Consider the following 19,081-nt stretch of genomic DNA (forward strand, 5'->3'; position numbering starts at 1 on the left):
TCCCATTTGCAGGTTTTGAGGGTCACCATTCAACCCAATGCACACATCCTTCCCACAATTTTAATGGATGCAGTGGGGCCCAGAAGGGGAGTCGGGACACAGTGTAGACCAGCTTCTGTCTCTCCCTCCCTCATGGACCTGCTGAGCTTCTCTGAACACAGTGCTTCTCTACAGAATGCTTCCCCTGGCAAAGAAGCCCTTCCTGGCTGTCCTTCATAATTAACTCATGTCTTCCCAAGTGAAGGAAATGCCTGAGGCTTAGAAATGCAATTTCTTGCCCTTTAAGGGCCATTAAGGCTCCTTCCTCCTTCCTCCTGTCTTTCCACTACCATTTCCATGCATTTCTTCTCCTCTAGAACTCTTCAAAGCATTCTCTCGGAAACTACCAGCCTGGTTTCTGATTTCCAAGGAGGGAGACAGCTATTAGGGGTTTTATCATTGGGGTTTTATTGGGCACAACAGCAACAAAGCCTGGCCAGCCCCAGGGCAGAGCTCTGGCCAACAGGGAAGGGAAGAGTGGACTGGGGACATTGCGTCTTGGCCTCAGAGTCTAACCGCTTTCAAGTTCAACTAGGTGTTTGCCCTATGATCAAGGTTGCTGTATTTAGCAAATAAGAATGCAAGATACCCAGCTGAATTTGTATTTTGGATAGACAATGAGTAGTTTTTTAGTATACTTGTTTCTCATGCTTATTTAAAAATCTACTTAATATGCAATATTTGGAACATACTTATGTTTTAAAAAATTGTTTATCTGAAATTTAAATTCAACTGAGTATCCTGCATTTTATCTGTCAACCCTACCTATGAACTTCCCTCTCTCCCTTCCCTCCCTCCCTTCCTTCTTTCCTCCCTTCCTTCCTTGCAAAAAGGCTACTCTCCTATAGTAGGCAAAAATAAAGCATAATGCTTGCCTTCAAGGTATTCACAGCCTAGGGGAGGAGACAAACAGTAACAGGTGCTTTCTGCACAATGAGATCCATCCCTGTCCTAATAAATATTTATGCAAATGATTTGGGGGACACAGAAGCAGCAGCGATTCTGTATGGGGAAGAGTCAGATGAGGTGGAAGAAAAGCTCGAGAGAAGGCACAGGGGCAGGGGCTCTTGAGCTGACTCCATGGACAGGTGTAAAGCAACGGAAGGCATGACCTGAGGAGGACATGTCGGGCTCTGGGAGTGTGCAGCGGAGGTCCCGCTGAGGCCGGGTTGCTGACGTGGGAGCTGTGTGTGTCTGGGAGAGAAACGGGTGGGCGGATTGCTGGCACCACTGATGTCAGGAGTGGGGGCCAGAAGTGTTGTTTGGAGAGTGAAGGGGTCTTTACCTCATGCTGAGGAGTTGGGGCTTTCTCAGATGGGTCCTGAGAGACCGAACACACAAATGGACAAAGTTCAGATCATAGGTGACCTAGAACTAAGACCACAACCTCTGCAGCAACCTGCGGGGTAATACAAATCACAGCCTCTGCAGCAATCTGGCCAGAAATGTCAGGACTCGGTCAACGCCTCCCAGCTTCCCAATTTTTTGTCCCTGCTTCCAATTCAGGACCAATCACATAAAATGCCCTATTTCTAGTTACCTGCTTCCAGCTTCCTCAGGACAACCGCCAATCAGGGCACACCTGCAGCCTTTGAAAAGCTTTCCTCTCCCCCACTTGCCTTTGAGTTTCTGCTCTAAATAAACAGCTTGTTTATTCTCATTTAAGTGGTGTCTTCATTTATCTCCACAGTACAGACCACAGGTATTGCTTTGTGGAAGAGGGAGAGGGGGCAATGGGAACAGTTAGCTCTGCGGAAACTGATACCCTGATATGTGGTGTTAATATAACCACACATAGTGGGTTATTCAGAGCTAGAAAAATCTGCTTTTTGAGACCCTTTGCAACCTATACACACACACACATATTTTTAATGTTTATATTCACCTGAACATCCCCAAGTTCTTTTATATCCTATGGAAAGGCTTTGTATCTTTAAAGTGCAGTTTAAAAACAAGAGTACTGTTAAAGTTGCCCTTAATTTTCTTTTTGACAACACCTTGTTTCCCCTTGCGGTAGCCTGCATCAATTTGTCACCCTTCCCTGCCTCCAGGCCCTCAGCCCTTTGACTCTGCAGCACCTCCCACTAAATGGGTGGAGCCTCGTGATGTTGAATTTGGTCATGTGACCTGCTTTGGCCAATGGGATATTAGCAGATACCATGCAAGCAGAGGTTTGAAACAGGCTTGGTCTCTGGGGCTTGGGCCCCTGCCCCTCTGCCACCTCCATAAGAAGAACATGCTGGTCACAGGAAGAGGATGAGAGTCAGGTGGAGCTGAGCCGCCCCAGCCAAACAGTCTAGATTAGACAACCACCAGCTGACCCACACACCAATGAGTTAATTATTTTTCAGCTCGTCTGAAATTTTGTGATTGTTTGTTATGCAGCACTTTTGTACCAACAGTTGACTGTCCCCCCCTTTGATTTCAGAATTTCAAGATATTTTTCATTACCATGAATATATGATTGTTTTTATATTTATTTATTTATTTATTTATGGCTGTGTTGTGTCTTTGTTTCTGTGTGAGGGCTTTTTCTAGTTGCGGCGAGCGGGGGCCACTCTTCATCGCGGTGTGCGGGCCTCTCACTATCGCGGCCTCTCTTCTTGCGGAGCACAGGCTCCAGACGCGCAGGATCAGTAGTTGTGGCGCACGGGCCAAGTTGCTCTGTGGTATGTGGGATCTTCCCAGATCAGGGCTCGAACCCGTGTCCCCTGCATTGACAGGCGGATTCTTAACCACTGCGCCACCAGGGAAGCCCTATATGATTATTAATGGCAAATTCTAATGGTTGTCTACCCAAATCCATGTCCCCTGCCATTCTTTCCCGCTGGTAGAGCCTTGATTTTATTTTCAGGAGTTCACCCTATGCCCAACCCAGACAACTGCTCAGAGAAGGTATCCTCTTCAACCTCAAGGGGCAAATCTCCATTCATCTAAGCCAATTGTAGTTTGCTGGCGATTGGTTTAGGAGAGAGCATATAACACAGTTATGGCCAGTGAAATGTGAAGAGGCTGCTAGGGGCTTTCTGAAACGGCTTCTCTTCTCTTTATAAGAAACTCATGAGATGATGCCTCCTTTTTTTATGCCACTAGACTCTTAGAACTGCTGCCGCCATCTTGGGACCATGAGGGGAGCTGACAACAGGACAAACCAACATTTTGAAGAGGACAGATTGGGAAAAGGCTGTGTCCAGATGTTACTGAGTAGCCATCCCATAGTGAGTCTTTGGCACTGTCCCAACTCTGGGCTACTTGTTATTTAGGTCTCGTTTCCTTACAGTTTCTGTCCCTTACAACTCAAACCTTCCTGATTCAGGTGCTTCCTCAGAAAAGGAAAATCCAAGTTAAAGAGACAGATGTGTTGATTTTCTTTTCTTTCGTATGTTTTTATCAAGTGATTCATCATTGGGGCAAGGCCTCTCACAAAATCTTTAAAGATGAGCTTACAAAATGTTTGCTCCAATAGATGCCTCTGAAATTTGACTTTAAGGGGTGTCACCATGGCTACAGTATGTTATAAAAGGACTTCTGACCTCACCACATGAGTCTGTGATGCTTTACCCACTGATGTGAGGACCCCCTGAGGACAACTTCAGAAGCTTGGGCTGACAGGTAAGTGCAGGAAGAATTTCAACAAGCATAAGGTTCTTCGGTGATGGTTCCTCCTTCCAAAGAGAGACTCCCAGGGGTGAAATTGACCCTTTTAAAGTAGCGGTAGCTAAATTATAAAAAGCAAATTCAATCCACAAGCATGCTCTTTCTCTAGCACAACGAGCACGTGATACATCTGCTCAGTATGGTACATCTCACTGCAGTAGACGGCACCTTCAGAAAACACATTAAAATGTCATTAGATTTTATTTAAACTTGCTGATAATTTGGGTAACTTGATTATCTCCCCCTCTTCCCATGCTGTGCTCAGCAGAAACCAGCTCATGCCAAATTATCATTCATTTTATTAGAACAAAACTTCAGGCCACTCTCTGGACTTGCCATAGTTCCTCCTGCCCTGGGGCCACTGCCCTCGTTCTTTTTCTCCCCTGGAATATCTCCCTCCCACTCACTCACTGCCTGGCAAACTCCTCAGCATCTGGCAGTGCAAAATTCGAACATCATTTCCTCTCTGAAGCTTTGCCTGGACCCTTGAGACAATGCTGCACAAGGCATGAAGTCAGGCCCAGCTGAATTTGGATTCACTTCTGCCCCCAATTAGCTAGGTGACCTCAGCCAAGGAGCCCAGCTTTTCTGAGCCACGTCTTAGCTTCCTCTCCTTGTAAAATACGTATCCTGATTGCCCCTGCCTCTGGCTTGTGCCGGGAATGAGCAGAGCTCATGGGAGAGGCCCTGGCACAGAGTAAAGGCTCAATATGTTTTGGCTGTTGTTACTGGATACCTTCCTACAGAATCGTAAAGCTTTATAGCCAGAAGGGGCTTCAGAATAGCTCTTCTCAACCTTCGATGTCCAGTGAATCACCTGGGGATCCTGTCAAAACACAGGCTCTGATGCAGCAGTTCTGGGGCGGTGCCTGAGATTTGTGTGCATTTCTTACAAGCATTGCAGATGCTGCTGGTCCCAGAACCACACTTTGATGAGCATGGCTGTACATGACCTTGAGTTCCTGCTTGCTTTAGAGGAGAGGAAGATGAGGCCTGAGAGGGGATGTTCCTAGCCCAGCGAGATCTAGAAGGTTGCCTGGCATGGTGGGTTCCACTTCTTTTTTCCCACACCTGAACTTTTCTCTCCTTTGGCTCAGCCCAGGCTCCTCCACACAACTGGGAAGAAACAAACTACAGAAAACATACAGAGCCCCTGTTCACAGAAAGTGCTGGAATCTACCAGTCCCTGAATGCAATCCTTTTGGGAAGGCATGACTCAATCCTAAGGAAGATCTGACAGTTACCAATCTTCCATCATCCACAAGCCCTGTTGGTGTCAGCAAAGGTTTTCCCGTCAGCTGCTGGGAGGAAGAAGAAATGGAAGCAAATCGGTATGCCAAGGGTTGCTTATGCCCAAAAGGCTACGAGAGTCCAGAGACGTAAGTACCTGAAGAAAATATATCAATTCTTCTCATTTTCTATCAAAGCACAGCCAGCAAACTCCCTCAGGTCTCTGTGCTGTTTGCTGGTGCTTATCTTCAGAGAGTTGACAATCTAGTAGAAGGAAGAAGAAATGATACAGATAACTAGGAAACAAGATGAAGGGTGGCTCTTGCGCTAAAGGGGCAGGAGAATTGCTGAAGGAAGGGAACACGAACTCTGGTCTTAGAAGTAGAGCACCACCCTTCAGGCAATTTTCATAGTTTCATGGCCCAGCTTTCTCAACTTTCCTAGGGATGTCTTGAATATGGGACAACTTGTCTAATTTAAAGAGTAAATGAACAGGAAATACTGTACATAGGCAGTCCTCTGCTTTAATAAATATAAAAATATGTATGAAAGTAACTGTATAGAAGCGGAACAAAAGACTTACACATTATAAGTAGTTGTTTCATCCCAAATGGCACCGTAAGGTTGGCTAGGTTGTGCACTGTGCAAGGGCACCTGGCCAAGGGGGTAAGTGAGGACAGAAATCCAGTTATGTGCCCTGGTGCAGGGTTGTATTTATCCAGGAAAAAAAGGAGTCCTTTTTTCTGATTTGCACAAGACACCATGTTGGCTAGAAGTGGCCCTGATTCTGAGAGGTTAAAAAATATTTTAAAATTCCTATCAGATATTTATAGCATTTTCATTTATGATGTTCTTTTCCTTTACCATTGAGTCTATAGTAAACCACATTCCCCATGGGGGCATATGTTCTTGTGCCAGAATGAGACACAAAGGGCATTAGGACACCTGGTTGTCTGTGGACTCAGGCCACATGAAGACAAACTCTTCGCTAGAGGCTGCCAGCTCAGTCCAGAAACTGAACACCTACTGTGTGCTGACACTATGCCAGGCCTGGGGAAAGAGCAGACACAAAGTGCAATTTTGTCTCTTCTCCCCAGGAACAAGATAAACATAAATAATTTTCACAACTGTAGACCAGGGGGAAGTGCTAAAAAAGGTGGGAGTAGGCTTCCCTAGAGGCACAGTGGTTAAGAATCCGCCGCCAATGTAGGGGACACGGGTTCGGGCCCTGGTCCGGGAAGATCCCACATGCCGCGGAGCCACTAAGCCTGTGCACCACAACTACTGAGCCTGCGCTCTAGAGCCTGTGAGCCACAACTACTGAGCCTGCGTGCCACAACTACTGAAGCTCACGTGCCTAGAGCCCAGGCTCCGCAACAAGAGAAGCCACCTCAATGAGAAGCCCACGCACCACAACGAAGAGTAGCCCCACTCGCTGCAACTAGAGAAAGTCTGGGCACAGCAACGAAGACTCAACACAGCCAAAAATAAATAAATAAATAAATAAATTTATTTTTTTTTTAAAAAAGAGGTGGGAGTAACATGGTCCCTGAGGAAGGGAGAGATTCTCTATGGCCAGAGGGACTGGGAAAGCTTCCTGGAGGAGGCGGGAATTGATCTGGGGAATTGAACAGTCCAGAGGGGCCATTCCAGACAAGACAAACAACTTGAGCAAAGATTGGGAAGCAAAAGAAAAGTGGGCTTGTGCAGGGAGAGAGGAGAGGCTGGGACCCAGAATGCTACGGTGGAGCGGGTGGGTGGAGGGTATGGGTGGAGGGAGAGGTGGGCAGGAGAGCCAAGAGGTCAGAGCTGACAGTGGAGACGGGGGCTGGCCCTGAGAGTGCTGAGGGTCAGGTGTAGAGATTTGTACTTAATTCTCTGGACAGTGAAGGTTTTTGAGTCCAGGGTAAAAGGGTCAGAGCTGTGTTTAAGACTCACGTTGATAAATGAACTTATTTACAAAACAGAAATAGACTCACAGTCATAGAAAACAAACTTATGGTTACCAAAGGGGAAAGTGGCAGGGGGTGGGGGGGTGGAGGATAAATTAGGAGTTTGGGATTAACAGATACACACTACTCTATATAAAATAGATAACCAACAAGGACCTACTGTATAGCACAGGGAACTATATTCAATGCCTTGTAATAAACTATAATGGAAAAGAATCTGAAAGAGAATAAATATTTTATGTATATATGTATGTGTATATATATATATAAAACTCAATCACTTTGCTGTACCCCTGAAACTAACACAACATTGTAAATCAACTGTACTTCAATGAGCGAAAAAATTTTTTTAAGATTCATGTTGATGACTGCCTGATTCGTAAAAGTCAGTGTCACCTCCCAGAAGCATCGGAGTGCCTGTGGAGTGGGTGCTGGTACAGAGGGAGCGCTGGCTTTGCGGAGGACGCAGCAGGGCAGCAGGACTGGGCTCTGGGGAACATGCTCCGCTGGGGTCTTTGTCTCCCTGCTCACCTGGAGCTGGGATGAGGATTTCCGCCTCTCTGGCTTTGAACCTCTGCACTTTCCTACCAGTTGCTGCTCTAGAATATTCGGCTCAGCCGCCCACCCCAGAATCAGCTCTCCTGGTCATCTGGTGACAGGTAACATGGAACGGGCAGTCCAGGACCTCAGGCAGAGATGTTACCAGGCACACAAATGAACTTCAACATCACTCACTTGAAAAAACAACCAAAAAAGCAGATTTCCTGTTTGCCACTCTGAAGCAGAAGTTTTCTGTAACTTCTCAAAAATTTCAGCCCTTATGCTGGCTCTTCTCTCCCTTAGGAACCTGCAGCCTCAGCGCGGCTGAAAGGGTCCCTTTATGCAATCGGCGTCAACTACATTCAGCTTTTTAACAGCTGATTCCAGCCAACCACCTCCTCTTCCTGTTTCCAACCCCGAGAGTATTGCAGAGATTAATTAGAGAGAAGCTGTCTGCAAGAAGGCAACTACATTATGAGTCTCTGGAGAGCAGGGCCCCTGTCTAATTCAGCCACTCGTTCCATAAATACTTATTGGATGTGCCAGGCATTCTTCCAGGTAATAGAGCAGAGTGGTTCTGGGCACAGACTCTGGGGCCAGACTGCCTGGTTCTTGTCTCAGCTCCATCACTTACAAGCTGCGTGACCTTGGGCAAGTTAATTAACTTCTCTGAGCCTTAGGGGTAGTAATATTACCTACCTCATAGGGTTTTAAGGATCATATGGTATATATATAAGTTTCTGAGAACAAGGAATGAGAACATATATCCACACAAAACTCGTACACAGATGTTCGTAACAGCCAAAAAGTAGAAACAACCCAAATGTCCGTCTGAAGAATGGGTAAATAAAATGTGGTACATCTATACAATAGAAGATTATCCTGAAATAAAAAGGAATGAAGTACAGACAAACACAATAAGGATAAGCCTTGAGAACATTATGCTAAGTGAAAGAAGCCAGTCACGAAGGATCATGTATTATATGATTCCATTTGTACGAAAGGTCCAGAACAGGGAAATCTAGAGAGACAGAAAGTAGATTAGTAGTTGCCTGGGCAGGGGGAGGGGAGAATGAGGAGTGACTGCTCGTGGGTGCAGGGTTTCCTTTTGGGGTGATGAAAATGTTCTAAAACTGATTGTGGTAATGGTTGCACAACTCTGTGAATATACTAAAAGCCACTGAATTGTTTACTTTAAATTGGTGAATTATATCTCACTAAAGCTGTTTTTAAAATGTCTTAGAACAATGCCTAACACATATTAAGTACTAAATAAGTGTTAGCTAATACTATTTGGTGCTCGGAAAGTTAGGAATGTAAAAGATGAGCAGAGTCTCTGCTTCATGAAGCTTGCGTTTGTGAAATTCACTTCTGCATGCCACGCGTTGTCAAGCACAGGGCTGGCAAATAGTCGACATTCTCCATTGTCTGTTAGACTGTGTGCCTTCCGTAAGTCCCATCATGTGAAGGGGTGACTTGTGATGGCTGGTCAGGGCTGTCTCCCTGGCCATTCTTGTCCCATAACAAAGCCCACCCTCTCTCTCATGGTCCACATGGTCAACTCAGCAGTCTTCCTCTGGATCTTCTCAACTCCTGACCTGGCTTTGTCTCAGGCTCTTAGAAGCCCTTGACCTCTTCACTTCCTACCCCACCCTTGGACTTGACAATGCCTCTGCTTCTCTGGTTTGGACCTTAAGCTCTCGGGGACAGGCTCTGGTCCCCCATCCAGGGGATGGGATGGTGCCAGTGACATGGGGCCATCTCGTTCTCAGGGCATTGCCAAGGTTCCAAGCACACCAGTTCTTGGGACCTTCACCAGAGGGACTCTGAGTGCAGAGGCAAATGAAGACTTCATCCCCCAGGAGCCACAGCCAGATTCACACGGCCAGGCGACCACAAAGCTGCATTCCTGGAGAGGCGCAGGGGAGCAGGAGAGACAGGCTGTGTTCTTCCAGAGCAGCAAGGCGCCGCTTCCAGCCCCACCCAACCCCAGCTTTCCACACAGGGTGACCAACTCGTCCCAGCTTGCCAGGGACTTCCTCAGTTTTAAAACTCAAAGCCCCACTTCCTGGGAACCTCCTTGGTCCCAGGCAAGTTGAAGTGGTTGGTCACTAGTTGCACAGCTCAATGGGAGGGAGTGTCCCCTGGGAGTCAGTGACACCCCACCCCTTTCTCCTCCCCCCCCCACTTCTGCTCGTCCTCCACTTCCTTCTCCTCCTCTTTCTCCCCGGTAACAACAAGGGTGGAAATCGTAATGATAGCATCAGGCTAAAGACAGCAGGCAGAGCCAGCACACGGGTCACCAGAGACAGTGGAGCCACCCACGGGGGGCAGGGAGTGGGGAAGCAGGGGAGCTGCAGGACAGCCCATGGTGCCCATGTACCACCAGCCTGCTGGTCCCAAGGGGAGAGGCTTCCAGAAACGAGGTGAAGAGGAAAAGGCAAGGAGGTCAGAGTGGCAACTGCATTCCAGGAGAGGGCTGGGCTGGCTGGGGCATCCGTCCTCCCAAGAGCCCCATACCAGCTCCAGCCTGTCTGCACTGGCCACCTTTGCCCCTTGTCACCCCCGGTCTGTGCCTCTGCATCACACGCCTGCCTGGATTGCAGCAGCCATCCATCTTCCTGTGCGGGCGGCAGCGGTCATCAGGTGGAAGGAAGCTGGTGGAGCAGAGACAGGCGTCCACGGCTGCAGGCAGAGGCCGGCGTGGCTGACTTCCAGCGCTGTGGGTTTAGGGATAATGAACATCACCCACGGGAGCCAGACAGCAAAGAGCCCCTGAGGCGTGGCCTCCCTCGTCTCTCCCTGCGGCTTTTTCTGTAGCCGGCTTCTCAGTCTGGGAGAGCCACGTCACAACGTGTGAATTCATAATAGGCCAGAACTACGGGACAAGTGCCCAGGAAGTGATCAGGGTGTGTATAGCACCCCCCAGCTTCATCAACACCCCCAGCCCCACATCACACCAAGGAGGGGCTTCTTTGAGGTTCTTAGACCCTTTTTTAAAAAAACAAGTAGTCCTTGACACTTTAGTATGAAGTCCCACAATCAAGTTATCAGGTTCTTCCTTCCAAAGCCCTAGGTGACACCACCCCTACGTGTTCTTAAGTAGTAGGTTTTGGGGGCCTGGGAGCTCTGGATAATATGTTGGGGAGGGGGAGCTCTGTGTAGCCAGGATCCTGTGGTGGGAGAGATAGGGTGCTGAGAGGTGCCATCTTCATCTCTTCTCACCCAATTTTTCCTCCCTGCTCCCAAAGCTGGAATGCCCATGCAGACTCAGCACTACCCAGGTCTGAGACCATTCTGACGGGCAGCAAGTGTCTTGGCAGCCTGAGTAATGCCAGCCCCTGGGGCTGGGGTAAAATTCTATTGCCCATGGGCCTAAGGCTTGTATAGCCAGGTCACCCTGGGAGTCAGAAGCCTGCATGTGGACCCATGAGTTGACCCAGCATGGAGGACAAGATTCCTAACTCAATTTCCCTACCCAGCACTCTGTTGCCCTACAGACCTCAAGCCCAGCTCGAATTCCCCTTCGTCTGCTGACGTGGGGACCTAACACTCTGCTTGAGTTTTTTCCAGCCCTTCCCTAGAGGCTGGAGCTTGCTTCCCAAACTGCCCAGAGCTTGCCATTGGACCCTGGACAGCTGGCCTTGCCAGGACCACACCTGCCCCATTCCCCTTGGTCCTGGGGCCTTCTCCCTTCTCATGATCCTGTCGACCACATGGCTGTGGCCCCAGTCAGTCTCACACTTGGGCTTGTTTCCTTTCTTTCCCTTCTCTTTCCATATTCATTCAGTGGAGTGGAAGGTGTGGTCCAGTGGCTGGTCAAGTGGTCACTGCCTTACTGAGGGCAGAGAGGAGCCAAAAGGGAGCAGAGGCGTGAAGTGCCCCCGTGTCCCTGAGGAAGGCAGGCACTGCTACGCAGGGGAACCAGGAAGAGGGGTGTGAAGGGGAGCTGCGAAGAGGCCCAAAGCAAATCCAAACACAAATATGACAACAAAAAAGGACTGCATGTGGGGTAAATGCCCAAGCTCTGGAATAAGACTTCCCAGGTCCAAATAACCTATGTGATCTTGGGTAAGTTACTTAATTTCTCTGAGTCTCATCCGAATTTCCTCATCTAAAAAATAAGGATAATAAAACCTTAAAGGGTTGCAATAAGAATCCAGTGAGAAGCATATAGCCCATGCATGGCATACAGTAGACACTCTAGAAATAGGGGCCATTATTTTATTGGAAAAAACATACAACCAGCTTTGGTTATAGGAACACCACCTCCAGGAAACCCTCTAGGCTCTCTTTCAAGTTTCTGGAGTACTTTGCTGGGAAAGAAAGGGCAGAGGAGAGTGTAAGGGATGGAGGCGGGGGGGCGAGGAAGGGAATAAGGATAATAAACAGGGACAAGCATGCATTTTGCCCCTCCCTGGGGCGGGGCCCTGTGCTGAACCCTTGGTATAATATACCCCATTCTATCCACCAAGGAGCCCAAAAAAAGGAGACATTCTGGTTGACCCAACAAAACAATAATCCAACCTTAGTCATTGACCAGTGAGTTGCCCTTGAGTGTTTGATGCGGGGACATGCAAGGCCCAGAAGGAAAACTAGCTCAGGATTGGCCTTCAGTGACAGCTCACATCCGGGGATTCAGCCTCATCAGCACAGAGAGTAATGCTCTTTTCTAAGGCCGAGGGACTGTGAGCATCTGAACATCACACTTCCTTCCCCCAGAACAGCAGGTGAAGAGAAAGCTTTTTCCAGGTACAAAGCAGGAGCGTGAGCAGTGCCTATCAAAGGGGAGGTCGCACACTGAGCTCAGAGGCAGGTTAGGGACTCGGCATCTTCAAAGCGTAGCCTATTCACTGTGCTCGGTCACAGGGTAACCAGTGGGGCACGGGTTCTGGAATGATCTGCTTGACTCTCAGTAAATGGCTGTTTGCCATGGCAACGGGCACCGTGGAGACTCTGAGCCTGATCAGATGGGAATCTGCTCTCCAGGGATGACTCAGACCTCTTTCTCCTCATTGTGTGGGGCAGGCTGCTCACAGAGCGAACCCAGGGGCTGGGGAGAAGCCCAGAGCTCCCCCTTTCCCCTTCGCAGTGGCAGCCCATATCTGCCTGTTTTCTTTCTCCAGGAGACTTGGATCAAGTGATGATAGAGTGAAGAGAAAAGAAAAGGCAGCATAGAATCTGGTCAGACCAGCCCCTCTGAGAATTCACTTTCCACATCCCACTCCCACCAGCAGAAGTCAGGAAGCCCAGAAAATGCTATCACCTCATCCTTAGCTGAGCCAAGCATCACTTCTACCTGAATGATGGGACTCTCCTGAATCCCTTCATCCATGCACCCATTCCACGAGCAGTCACTCCAAAGATAAACATAGACACAGCCCTACCTTTCAGGAGCTTGCAGAGCTCCAGGGAGGCTTCCAGAGCCTCAGCGGCGGGAGTTCAGCTGAGTACGGCCCCAAAGAGTGCCCACAGGGAGGGATGGAGTCCTGAGAAGATAAGGGGCCCCCACCCCAGGCTCCCTTCTCTATGGTTCCCCCCATCTCATAATGGCCAAGTCCATTCTTCCAGTGAGTCAGGCCAAATCTTGGTTCCAGACCCCTCTCTCTCTCACACCTCACGCCCAACCCATCCTACCCTCCCTACTGCGACCGTAGCCTCTTGGCTGGTCTCCCTGTTTGCCCCTCACTCACTGCCTGTTCTCCACGAGGTAGTGAGGGCCAGCCCTTGATCTGAAGTCAAATTGTGCCCTCCTCTGTTCAAAACTCACCAAGGGCTTCCCCTCTCACTTGGGGGAAAAAGCCACATCCATGGATTCAAGGCTCTGTGTGATCTGCTCACTGCTACCACTTAAACCTCTGCCACCACCGGCCCCCCCTCCACACCGCTCCAGTCCTGCTGCCCTTCTTGTCATCTGTCCTCAAAAAGCACCTTCTCCCAGAGAACGTCCCCAACCCCCAGTGGGAGAGGTTTTGATGCTTGTCTTGAGAATTAAAAAACGCAGTCAGAACAAAGGACAGCCCTCAGCTGGCAGCGCCCTCCAGGATGTTCAGCCAAAGCAAGTGCCTCAGCCAAGGTGACACCTCCTGCCCCACACAGTTCACGCCCAGTGACCGATGGGCGTGCGCCACAAAGGCCTGGCCCTCTCGCCTCAGACTGGAACAGCCCTCAAGCGTCATCCCAACTCAGAACTCCCCGCAGATCAGCTGAGGTTTCTCGTGAGCCCGCATCACTGCTCGGCCCATCCTGCTTCCTGCCCCCTTCCCCCGTCCCCCTACAGGTTTCTGTGCCCGTGTGGCCCCCCCAGCCACAGGGCCCAGACCCACCAGGCCGTGAGAGGGCAGCAGTCCACACCGGTGATTTGGAAACATGAAAGGCAGATGGATCCACAAAACAGGTTTAAAATTAAATCTTGGATGGATGTGCTTGCTCTCAAATAGACCCTAGCAATTTCACCAGCCTGGGTGCCAGCACCTTCCAGGCTGCTCAGGCTCCTCTCGTGGCTGGTTCCCCTGCAACTGCAACCCCCCCCCCCCCCACTTTACAGTGCAGAGGAGCCCAGCTTCCTCCAGCTCCAAACAGCCCCGGAACCCCTTTGTGTGTCCACCACAGCATGTCCTCGGAACCGTACACCGTCCAGGCAGCCTCTGCCTTTCTCCCGTCCCACGTGACACAGATGCACATCCGCTTCCTCAAGCAACTGGGAAGGACGCCCCTCGTTCCCCCTAGGAAGACAGGCATCCTAGCGTTGGCTTGGATTTTTTTTATGATGATATTTTTTCCATCCTGTGGAGCTGGATCTGCCCTCATCCAGCCCTGTTCTCTCATCTGGCCTGACCTATCTGGTCCTCCAGCCCAAAGGGACTGGGGGTGGGTCTGGAGGAAGAAGACCCTGGCCCAGGGGGCACTGGATGTGTTTGTGAACTGGCCTGTCTAGCACGATGCTTGACGCCATCAGAGGATGAAGAGAACGTCAATCACAGCCCTGCCGGGTTAGGTCAAACCATTTCACCTGAACAGCCCAGTCTGTGGCTCAGGATGAGCTGCAGAGTTCCCGGATGTGTGACGGCCCCACTCCTTCACTCCTGGAGAAAAGGAAGGCTGGGCTGCTAGGACACCTGTAGGTATGAGGCCACTGAGCAGTTCCCTCCCGGAATACCCTGGCCCGGGCCTGTGGACTGCACACGTCTACCCACACCTTGCCTTTGCTTGTCCTTTGCAGGGGATAAGTGCCCAGCTGGCAGGTCCCTGGGTTTAGTGACAAGGAGAGGAGAAGAAGGACGGCTGGCAAGGGGTCAGGAATAAAAGCAGCTTGGCCCGAGCAAAGGCAGGCCACACCTGGAGCCCTCCCCACGGCCATGGTCAGGGTGCCTTTGGCTGGCCTCCCTCTACTGCTCTGTGCCCAGACCTTCCCAGGAGCTTTTCACCCTCCGTTAGCCACCATCTGGAGGTGTCATTGAGAGCCTGGAGGGTGGCCAGGAGCTGGCACAGGCTAAGCACAGAGATTTGCTGGCCTGTGTGCTGGGCCTGGCCCCGGGGACCTGGGCTCTCTCCTGATTCGATGGTGATGCCGGGGTGGGGTGGGGTGGGGTGGGATTCAGCTACACCAAGAGTGGTCCCCCAGGGCCAACAGATGGGCAGCCCTGGGAGGAAGCCACATGGCAGGGCCGTGTTGTTAACTGCAGCTCATCAGGTTTTATCAGCAAGATGCTTCTCCGTTGGCGGGAACACACCTGCCCCCAGCAAGGGCAGCCTCCAGAAGCACGGATGGCTCTGGGAAGACTTTGGTGGGAAGGCTGGAGCCATGGGCTTGCTCTTGGGGCTTGGTACCCTCTCCCAGACCTACCCCTCTGTGCTTGGGGGGGCCTTAAGAAAACGTGGAGGGCATGTGTGTACACTGAGCCTGAGGCCAAGGAGGTCCGGCATCCCGCACCCCCAGGGCCAAGACGCAGGCAAGGCCAGGTGTCTCCACCAGCAACCTGTGGCCCCCAAGGTTGGACTCTAAAAACCGACCACCCCAGGGGCCAACAGACTTTGTAAAGGCCTAGGTAGTAAATAGTTCAGGCTTTACGACCCAAGAGGCAAAATTTGAGTATACTGTGTAGGTACTTGCATAAATATTTAAAATGTAACCACTTAAAAATATAAAAAAGATTCTTAGTTCACAAGCCATACAAAACCAGGCCGTGGGCCAGACTTGCCAACCTCTGGACAAGGGATCCTGGGCAAGGGATCCAGCACGAGAGGCCACCTACAGCTTTCCTCCAAGGCAGAGCCATGAAGGTCTGGGGCTAGCCAAGCTCCACAGCCCCCGTGCATGGCTACCTTAGTTGGGGACAGACTGTGTGTGTGTCGGTCTCTTCCCTCCCCAGCCCTGGCCTGCCACCTGTGCCATGCTGTGGCCTCTCTCCCCACCCCCACCCACTTAGTCCCACAGGGCCCCCGAGCTGCAACGTGACCGTCCTGACACCTCCCGGTCCTTACCGGCGACGCTGCCCTACCTCAGGGACTGCCGAGGCCCCCAGCTGTGCCCAGGCTGCTGTGGTCGCGATGCCCCCCTCCCCTGTGCCACGTTTGGTGACGGGCTAAGACTGTCTTCCTGATTCCCTCTCCCTTAGGTGACTTCTCTCCCAGCAAACTCCTTAGTCCATCAGACAAACACACTTCTGGTAGCTCCAGTGCCCAAGCCCCAGCTGCATCTGAATCTACTTAGCCTCATGCTGGGACCCTGGCCTTCTAGATTATATTGCCCACTCCACCCCATCTTACAGGGAAAAACTAGCAGAAAGAGGCCTGGGGGTGGCACCGGACAGCCTGGGTCAGAGCCCTGGCCGCAGGACCTGGGAGCCAGCCGCTCAGCCACAGCTCCCCATCTGTGAAATGCAGTGATCGCCGTGCCCAGCTCAGGTGCCCATAAATCAGACACTCACTGGAGGAGGAGGGGCCCAGCATAGGGCGTCTATGACCTGGAACATGTGTAGTCTTCAGCAGCTGCTTACTGGATCTGCATATAAAATTGAGGTCCAGAAATAGGATGAGCTATGGAGACGCCGGTGCAGAAACAACCGTGCGAAGGCAGAGTGCAGCTGACCTGAGGCCGATGAGGAGGGAGCCCAAGCAAGGCTGAGCTCAGAACGACCCCACTTCATTCCTCAGGGCGGTGCCTGGTGGTGCAGCGCACAAAGGTGGGGGAGGGGGGCGGGGAGGCAGGAAGTGGGAGGATCACCTGACCACAGTCACCAGGTAAGGTATCAAGACTGAGAGCTGCATCCAGTATCCTCACAGCCACCTCCATCCCTGAGTGGGAACACACGCTTCCCCTCACCTGCGCCTGGCCAAGGGCGTCACCACCAGCCCGGCTTCAGCTGGCCTGGCTTTGGCTGCAAGTAGCACCTCAGTGAGCCAGGCCTAAACAGTATGTAATGAGAAACCTGGAGGTGTGGGAGGTTCCAGGGCAGGTTCACAGCTCTATAAGGTCTGGGCTCCAGGTCACATCCCCTGAGAGTCCGTGCTGTCGGCCTCGCCTGCCTGGTTGCAAGGCACCTGCTGCCGGCGTCACTTCCGCAGACAACTGCGTCCCAAGACCGGAAGTCGGGGGGCGGGGGCTTCTCAACCAAATCAAGTCCTCAGGAGATTTCCCTTAAGTCCCATTGGCCAGAACTGGGTCACATGTCCAGTCCCAAAGCAATCGCTGGCGAACAGGCGAGAGCCGGGCTCCAGGCTGACCCCCACTGAGTACACGGCACCCCATCCTGAGCACAGCTGGGATTCTGTTGGAAGGAAGATGGTGGGAGTGGACATTCGGTTGGAAACCAACCGAACTGCCAGGGCTTGTTGGGATTTTTGTTTTTCAGCTTCTGCGTTATTTTTAACTAGAGATATTATACTGTCAAAACGAGTGAGTCACCATGCCCTTCTGACTGAAGCCTTATGGCTTATTAATACTGCCATCCAAATTCCCAGGGAGACACATATGTCTGGATGGGATGAAGCAAGGAAATGTTAGGCTGCCCTTGGAAGGGTTTGATGCCATCACACCAGGAGCTGGGACTCTGGGTTTATGGAGAGGGGCTGGGCTGAGGACCCATGTGTAGGGATTTGGTAATGAATGGCTTTTATTCATTCACTATGTGACAGGCACTCCATTAAGACATGAGGGAAACAGTCCATAAAATACTAAGGGGATAAAACTAACTGAATTGTCCACATACTCCATGGGTGGTCCCAACAGGGAAGGGAGCCTTCTCCTGGCCCCTCCTAGACACTGAAATGGTTCAAGATCACCAGGCCAGGGGACAGGTTACCAGCATTCTGATTCCAGATGACCACTAGCTCGGCCTCAGTTTCCTCATTTGTAAAATCAGCCTTTGGTGTTAAAGGTCCAGATCCTTGCAGCTCTGATCCTCACTAACTGCAGCCTTGAACCACAAATGACAAGCAGGACCCAGAGGTCTGAAACCAGCAGATCTCTAGACTGATGGAGATGATGCAGTGGTGATGGGGATGATAAAAGTGATGGTGATGGTACGTAGCACACTGAGCACTAGTCGCATGCCATCACTGTCCTCATGTAGTACCTCATTGAATTCCCTCAAAAACTCTATGCAATAGTTACTTTTATTAACCTCATGTAACAGACGAGGAAACTGAGGCTTAGGGAGACACACGCCTATGTTCACCTATTACGGACGGAACTGTATCCCTCCAAAATTCATATGTTGAAGCCCTACCCCCAATGTGACTGTATTTGGAGATAGGACCTTTATAGGGGTAAACAAGGTTACATGAGGTCATATGGGTGGAGCCCTAATCCAATAGGATAGGTTTCCTTATAAGAAAGGACAGGAGGGATTCGTACACAGAAAAGACCACGTGAGGACATGGAGAAGGTGGCCATCTGCAAGCCAGGTAGAGGGCATCAAAAGAAACCAATCCTGCTAACGCTTGATCTTGGACATCCAGCCTCCAGAATCGTGAGAGAATAAATTTCTGTTGTTTAAGCCACTCAGACTGTGGTATTTTGTAATGGCAGCCCAAGCTGACACATCTCCCGATGGCAGAGCCATCACTGGAACCAGTCAATCTGACTTCAGGGCCATGTCCATAAGAACTTCACCATCTACAAGTTGACTCTGACTGGAGAGGTGGGTAGTGGATCTCCTTACGACTGAGCCTGTGTGTACAAAGTATACAGATTGCCAAATCTCACCCCCTTCCCTCCTATTCTGCATAACAAAAGACAGTCCATTCAGGACTAGCCAACACCCATGTTTTGGGTGGAAATGGTCCCAGGGAAATACAGGCCAGTGCTCAGTGGGTGGCTAGAACCATCTGGGTAACCTGGGTCATGCCTCAAATGGCTGTAGGCACCAAAGAGATTTCAGTCAGATTTTAAATGGTATCACCATCTGCTTCCAGGGAAGAGTCCTCGATGTTGCCCAAGTTAAATGGACCTGAACTGTAATCCTGCCTTCCCTAGGTATGGGACCTTAGGCAAGTTACTTCACCCCCTGAGCCTCAGTTTCCCCGTCTGTCACACGGAGACAATCATCCTGACTGCAGCAGTGCCGTGAGCATAGAGAAGTCAATACATAGGAATCTGCTTCACAGATGGTCTTAATTCAGTAGCACCTAACCCGAGGGACCACCTGAAATCCCCTTAG

Source organism: Balaenoptera borealis, assembly GCF_965194805.1.
Source record: "Balaenoptera borealis genome assembly, chromosome: 10".
Classification (NCBI taxonomy): Eukaryota; Metazoa; Chordata; class Mammalia; order Artiodactyla; family Balaenopteridae; genus Balaenoptera; species Balaenoptera borealis.